General features: G+C 43.2%; 1 long non-coding RNA gene across 1 annotated transcript; it reads left to right on the top strand.

Moving 5' to 3' along the window:
• Positions 1-366: 366 nt before the first annotated feature.
• LOC138835131 (uncharacterized) lies at positions 367-6,436 on the top strand. The gene is made up of 3 exons (XR_011374460.1): positions 367-578; positions 5,434-5,634; positions 6,228-6,436. It is a non-coding gene; the product is annotated as an uncharacterized lncRNA (long non-coding RNA).
• The last annotated feature ends 315 nt before the right edge of the window (positions 6,437-6,751 follow it).

Here is a 6,751-nt window from a genome sequence, read left to right as displayed (position 1 = left end):
GATGGGAAATATGGGCTGGCCACGTTCCCAGGCTCTGGGAAATCCTCTCTTCTCCCACTCACTGATTAGGATGTCAATTTCGTACTCTACTCCAAAGTCTCCTGGAGTCTTTTGCTCACCGCTTAGCCACCTCTACCTTCCTCAACTGCTGGTAGTGGTGTCAACCAACAGAGGGAATCCTGGAGCTTCCGGGCAACATGGAATTTGGGTGTGGCTGCCATTCTTGTATCCCATTGTTCAGAAAGAACCATGAAAGAATGGGGGTGTGACCAGAATACTGTGATGCAGGCAGAATGGGCGGAGTCAAGATAAGAGCAGCTGCTTTCCAAGGAAACTCTGTCCAATCCTGCTGGGGACATGATGGTGACCTGCTTTAGCTGGATGGCTGCACAGATTGTTCTGTATGTCTGTTTGTTGCCAGTCCTGGACCTTTAACTCTGGATCTGGGCACAGTCTGTGAGCTGCTTTTGCTCAAGGCTAGCCCTCAACTTCTGGAGCCACACGACTCTACTTCTGACTTTGTTGGCACTGAAGTTGGACAGGGGTGACTTTGACCATGATCCTCCTATCACAGACTTGTAAGTAAGGAGAACTACTGAGAGCCATGGGTGCCTGCCTAATCATTGGTATTGCTGATGTTCTTGGACAGACCTGTGAGTTCCCTATCCTGAGGATTAAATGGTGGAAGCTGGAGCCCACAGTTTGAATCCTGTTCCTGCCACCTCCAAATGGCAGGAGATCCTAAGAAATCCATTCCTATCCATATGAATACCAATGGAATGTGATATATGTCATGATTGAATGGGCAGTTCTTGAACGATTCTAGGATAAAATAGTACACAATTATATCCTAGGACTCTGATCAATTTTAAACTAACACTTTATGAAGCATTTAAACAATCATATTCATTAAATGGAGACATAATGAAATATCTAAGAATTGGATGTCACATTGTATGAAGGTGCCATTTTTTTTTGCCAGGACTGGGATTGGAACTCATGGTCTGGGTAACTCTGTTGCACTGTGTGGGAAGGGGAAGCTCACCTCCGTGAAGTCAAGAAATTCAAGTCTGTTCCTTAGGCCTGAAATCGATCCCCAGCACTAGAAAACATCTTTTTCATGTATATTTTACATACATTATGTTTACATACATATGTTGACTCTTTATTGCATTCAGTGTAGTTATTCATTTTATTTTTTGTTTTATTTATGTATTGGCCATTTATTTTATTAAGTATTATGGCACATAGAACATTGATTACATTGATTACATAGGATATAGGTCTGCATATGTATTCCACTTCACATCTGACACCCAGGAATTTCACAGAAAAAGAAAATGTGTCACCATCAGCTTCTTACTCCATGATTCATTGTTTGGGAGTGTTGGTGTCTGAATTCAAAGCCTACAAGGCCAAATTCCTGAATGGGTGAGTGTCAGCACGCCATCCTGGGGCAAATTGAGCTGACAGGCAGTTCCCAGGGTCTGAGATCAAGCCCCTAGGGTTGACAAAATAAGAACAGATTGACATGTCGATGGTATTATGCTAATAAATATTTATCTTTATAGAGTGCCAGAGATGTCTACACATTATTCAGTTATATAGACTACATTTCTACCAATTCTTGGGTGTATATTATGCCTCTATGTAATTAATGGTATTGTTTTAATCCTTAATAAACTATTAAGTAAATCAAGGAACTGAAATTATTATATCCCTGTAAGAAATAGTATTCTTTTAATGTTTCATATTAAATAAAATCAGTCTACTGAAATTATTATGTCTAATTTTATATGATTAGCATTCACGATTAGCTCATTCAACTGTGACATTGATAACATTCCATCGTTATTCCTATGGATGGGAACGAGTCTCTTAAGATCTTCCACTATTTGGAAGTGGCATGACTGGGATTCGAACTCTAGACCTATGTTCCTGTGCGGGACTATGGCTTCCTCAATAGCCTGCTAGCCTTCAGCAATGCAAGATGAAGTACCCTTTGGAGCCCTGTCATTCAGCTCCAGATGGTCATGGTGCAAAGGAAGAAAATGTAAAAATGCAATCATGCAACATTTTTTTCTTTGGTCGGTCATAGGGCTTGAACTCTGGGCCTGAGTACTATCCCTGTGCTCTTCAGCTCAAGGCAAACACTCTACCACTTGAGTCACAGTGTTACTTCTGGGTTTCTAGTGGTTTATTGGAGATAAGATTGTCACGGACTTTCTTTCCCGGGCTGGCTTTGAACTGTGATACTCAGATCTCAGCCTCCTGTGTAGCTTGGATTTCAGTTGTGAGCCACTGGCGCCCGGCTCTGCCACTTTTTTTCTGTGCATATTTTTCCCACTTGCAAAGCTTGGAGATCTAGGATCCCAGGATAGGCTGTGGCTCCAGTGGCTGCACCCCCGCCTAGGATGATAGAAGCTGAGGCAGAGTTGCCATGACCTGAGTTCAAGACCTTGCTTCGCAAAAAAAAAAAAAATAAATAAAAAAAAAAATTAGCTCCTTGGCTTGCAATTCACGCTGTTTGTTTTTCTACCAGGCTTTGGATTTGAACTCAGGGTCTGCGTAACTCTGTAGCACTGTGGACAAAGGGGAAGCTCACCAGGCTTGAAGACAAGAAAGTTGGGCCTGGTCCCTCGGCCTGAATTCAAGCCTAAGCCCTGGAAAACATACAATTTATATTTATTGTAAAGATAGTATTTGTATTTACCTATAGTTGTTCAGTCCATATCATGTTTATTCTGGTTGTTGATTGTATTTTTGTTTTATTCAATTATTTACCATTTATTGACTGTGATGATATGCATTCCATTTATTATACTGATGGCATCCCATCACACAGCATCTAAATTTGTAGACGTGTTCTCCATCATGTCTGACACCCAGGACTCTCAGAGAAAATGAAAACAGGTGTAACACTTGACTTCTTATTCCACAATCCAATTGTTTGCAGTGCTGGAATCTGAACTCAGAGCCTAGCAGACCTAATTCAACACGGCAACCTCTAGCCAAGGAAGCTGCCAGACAGTTCCCAGACCCTGAGATTGAGCCACAAGGGTCGACAAAATAGGCATACATGGATAGAATTCCAGAGACATCTACTTAGGATTCAATGACATCAACTACATTCCTACCAACTCTTATGTATTATGCTGCCATTGAAGGAGTAGTATTGTTTTCATGCTTAATAAACCATTCATTAAGATCAATCAGCATCCTAGGATCATTGCGTCCCATTTTAGATTAGACCATTTTAGATTAGACCGATGCCCGCAGAAACTTATACAATCATGAATTTCCAAACATTCCATCGTTATTCCTGTGGATAGGAACAAGTCTCTTGGGAAGTCTCCCCACTGGTAGGTGTCAGGACTAGGATTCAATATCAGGGCCTTCGATGACATATGGGCCTGTGGCTTCAGCAATAGCCCACTAGCCTTGGCCAATGAAAAGTGAAGTAAACTTTTAGCTTTGTCATTCAGACCCAGGTTGGTCACCATGCAAAGGAATAAAATGTAAAAAAATCCATCACGTGGCAATTTTTCAGTGAGGTTTTTTTTTTTTCTCCTGCAAGGCTTCAGGGCCTAGGATCACAGGATCGGCTATGCTCCTATGGCAGCCAACCAGCCTAAAGTGATCGAAGCTGAGGCAGAGTTGCCATGAACTGAGTTCAAATCGCTTGGTTGGCAAAAAATAAAATAAAATAAAAATAAAAAATAATAAACCACCCTAGCTCAGAATTAGCACCATTTTTTCTGCCACAGCTGGGATTCCAACTCAGATCTGGGTAACACTATAGCACAGTGGGTGAAGGGGAAGCTCACCATCCTTGAAGACTACAAGGTCAGATCTGCTTCCAGGGCCTGAATTGAAGCCCAGATCACCTTCAATCTGCAGACCACCAAGTTCGGACCCAGCATGGTCACCATGCAAAGGAAAATGAACATAAAAGCGCCAGGTGGAACTTCCTGCCACTTTTTTTTCCCCTTCACGGTTTTTTTCCTGCAAGCCTTGGGGTCCTAGGATGCGATGATGAGTTGTAGGTCCAGAGGCTGCAGCCTAGGATGATTGGAACTGAAGCAGAGTTGCCACGACTTCAGTTCAAGCTCTGAGTCTGTTAAAAAAAATTGTGAAGGAAGCACCCTAGCTCCGAATTCACCCCAGTTTACTGCCAGAGCTGGGATTTGAACTCAGGTCTGGGTAACTCTGTTGCACTGTGGGGGAAGGGGAAGATCACCATCCTTGAAGACTACAAGTTCAGGCCTACTCTCAGTGCCTGAATTGAAGCCCCAACACTGGCAAAAATCATGTGTCCACCTATTTTACACATAGGATCTCTATTTACATACATGTGTGGAATGCATCATGCTTTCAATGTAGTTATTTATTTTATTGTGTGTCTTAGAGATGCATTTTGTATTTTATTGCATATGATGACAGATATAACTGTGCTGATATGGATGGCAACCTATTCCAATGTGTACAGAGTTGCCTATATAGCATACTGTGTCCTGGCTGAGACCCAGGACTTCACAGCACAGGAAAACAGGTGCAACAATGGGCTTCTGAAAGAAGCATTCATGTTTTGGCAGAGTTGGGATTTGAACTCAAAGCCTAGCAGTCCCAATTGGTAAAAGGGTCAAGGGGAGGACACTGGCCAGTGAGCAACTGAGGAGTTAGGCCGTTCCCAGGACCTGACATTGAGCCCCAGGGAGAGCCAGGATAGGCATAAATTCATAATTGAAACAGGATCTGTATTAACATATTGGTGTAGACAGCATCTTGTGTTCGGTGCACTTCTCCTTAACTTGTGTCTAATTCATGGAGGTATTGTGTATTTTACTGAGTATGGTGACAGATATAACTGTGCTGACATGGATGGCAACCTGTTCCCATGGTTATAGAGTTGCCTATGCATTCATTCTCCATCCTAGCTGAGACCAAGTACTTCCACATGAGAGGAAAACAGGTACAAAGACTGGCTTCTGACATCAGGATGAAACTTTTGTCAGTGCTGTCATTTGAACTCAAATCTGGGTAACCCCATTGCACTGTGGGGAAAGGGGAAGCTCACCATCCTTGAAAACTAGAATGTCAGGTCTGGTCCAGGGCATGATTTGAAGCCCCAGCACTGGACAAAATAACAAGCCCACCTCTTTTAAACTTAGGATCTCTACTTCCATACTGGGGTGGTATGCATCTTGCATTCAAGGTAGTTTTTTTTTTTTATTTTGAGTCTTATTCATAGATGTATTGTGTATTTTATTGAGTATTGTAACAGGTATATCTGTACTGCCCTGGATGACAACTGATTCCCATGAGTAGAGAGTTGCCTATGCATTCTCCATCGTAGCTGAGACCCAGAACTTGCACAGCACAGAAGAACAGGTGCAACGACTGGTTTCTCACATCAGGGTGAATTTTTGGCAGAGCTGGGATTCGAACTTGGGGGCTAGGAGGCCCAACTGCCCAATGGATCCATGTGAGCACACCAGCCTGTGAACCACTAAGGAGCTGGGCCTTTCCCAAGAACTGAGATCTAGCCCTAGGGAGGCCACAATAATCCTCAATGCATCATTGAAACTTGGGATGTCTATTCACATCCATGTGTGGACTTCCTCCTGCATTGAGGTTAGTTATCCTCTCCATTTTGTTTGTTATTCATGTATGTATTGTGTATGTTCTTGAGTATATGATGACAGGTATAACTGGGCTGGCATGGATGACAACCTATTCCTATGGCCACAGGGTGGCCCATGCATTCTACATCTTAGAGGAGACCCAGGACTCGCACAGGAAAGGAAAACAGGTGCAATGATTGGCTTCAGAAATCAGGATGAATCTTTTGGCACTGCTGGTATCTGAACTTGGAGCCTAGCAGGCCCAATAGGCGAATGGATCCACGTGAGCACACCAGCCTGTGAGCCACTAAGGATCTAGGCCATTCCCAGGACCTGAGATCGAGGCCCGGAGTGAGGGGGAGCACAATTGTCGTCCATTTATAAGCTGAAGATAGTATGCAAATAAGTACATATTTGAATAGAGTAGGAGACATGGCGACCTGTGATGGAATCCAATTTACCCTGTGACTACCAATTCTCAGATCTTCCCCAATGCCTCCATTTATTGACTGTGATGATTATTGTCACACTTCATCAACTCTTCATAAAAAATAATGGATACCCCATGAGTCTTGCTTATCATTTCCTACTTGCATCCTGCAGGAACTACTCATTCAAGGATGAGATGATCACATTCCACACTTCCTAGGTCCAGAAACGAGTACTTCAGGATCTTCCACCATTCCCACAATGTAGGGCGGCTGACCCGGATTCCAACCCATGGCCTCCGTTGCATGGTTGGCTGTGACTTCCCCGATAGCCAGCAGGTCTTCAGCCATGCCAGGTCACCTTCACTCTGTAGGCCGCCGGGTTCAGACCAACAGGGTCACTATGCAAAGGAAAATAAACGTACAAGCACGAGGTGGAAATTCCTGCTGCTTTTTTCCCCTTCTGGCCATTTTTTGTTTTTGTTTTTGTTTTTGTTTTTTCCTAGGATCCAAGGATGGGCTGTGGGTCCAGAGGCTATATCCTAGGATAATTGCAGCAAAGGCAGTGTTGCCTCGACTTGAGTTCAAGGCCTGGGTTTGGCAAAAAAATAACATAAATAAATAAAAAATTATGAATGAAGCACCCTCGCTCAGAATTCACGCCATTTTATTGCCAGAGTTGGGATTTGAATTCAGGTC

The sequence above is a fragment of the Dipodomys merriami genome, unplaced genomic scaffold (genome assembly GCF_024711535.1).
Source record: "Dipodomys merriami isolate MVZ:Mamm:240054 unplaced genomic scaffold, mDipMer1.0.p SCAF_23, whole genome shotgun sequence".
NCBI lineage: Eukaryota > Metazoa > Chordata > Mammalia > Rodentia > Heteromyidae > Dipodomys > Dipodomys merriami.
Note: the sequence above shows the minus strand (reverse complement) of the source record. Positions and strands in the feature narration are given on the sequence as shown.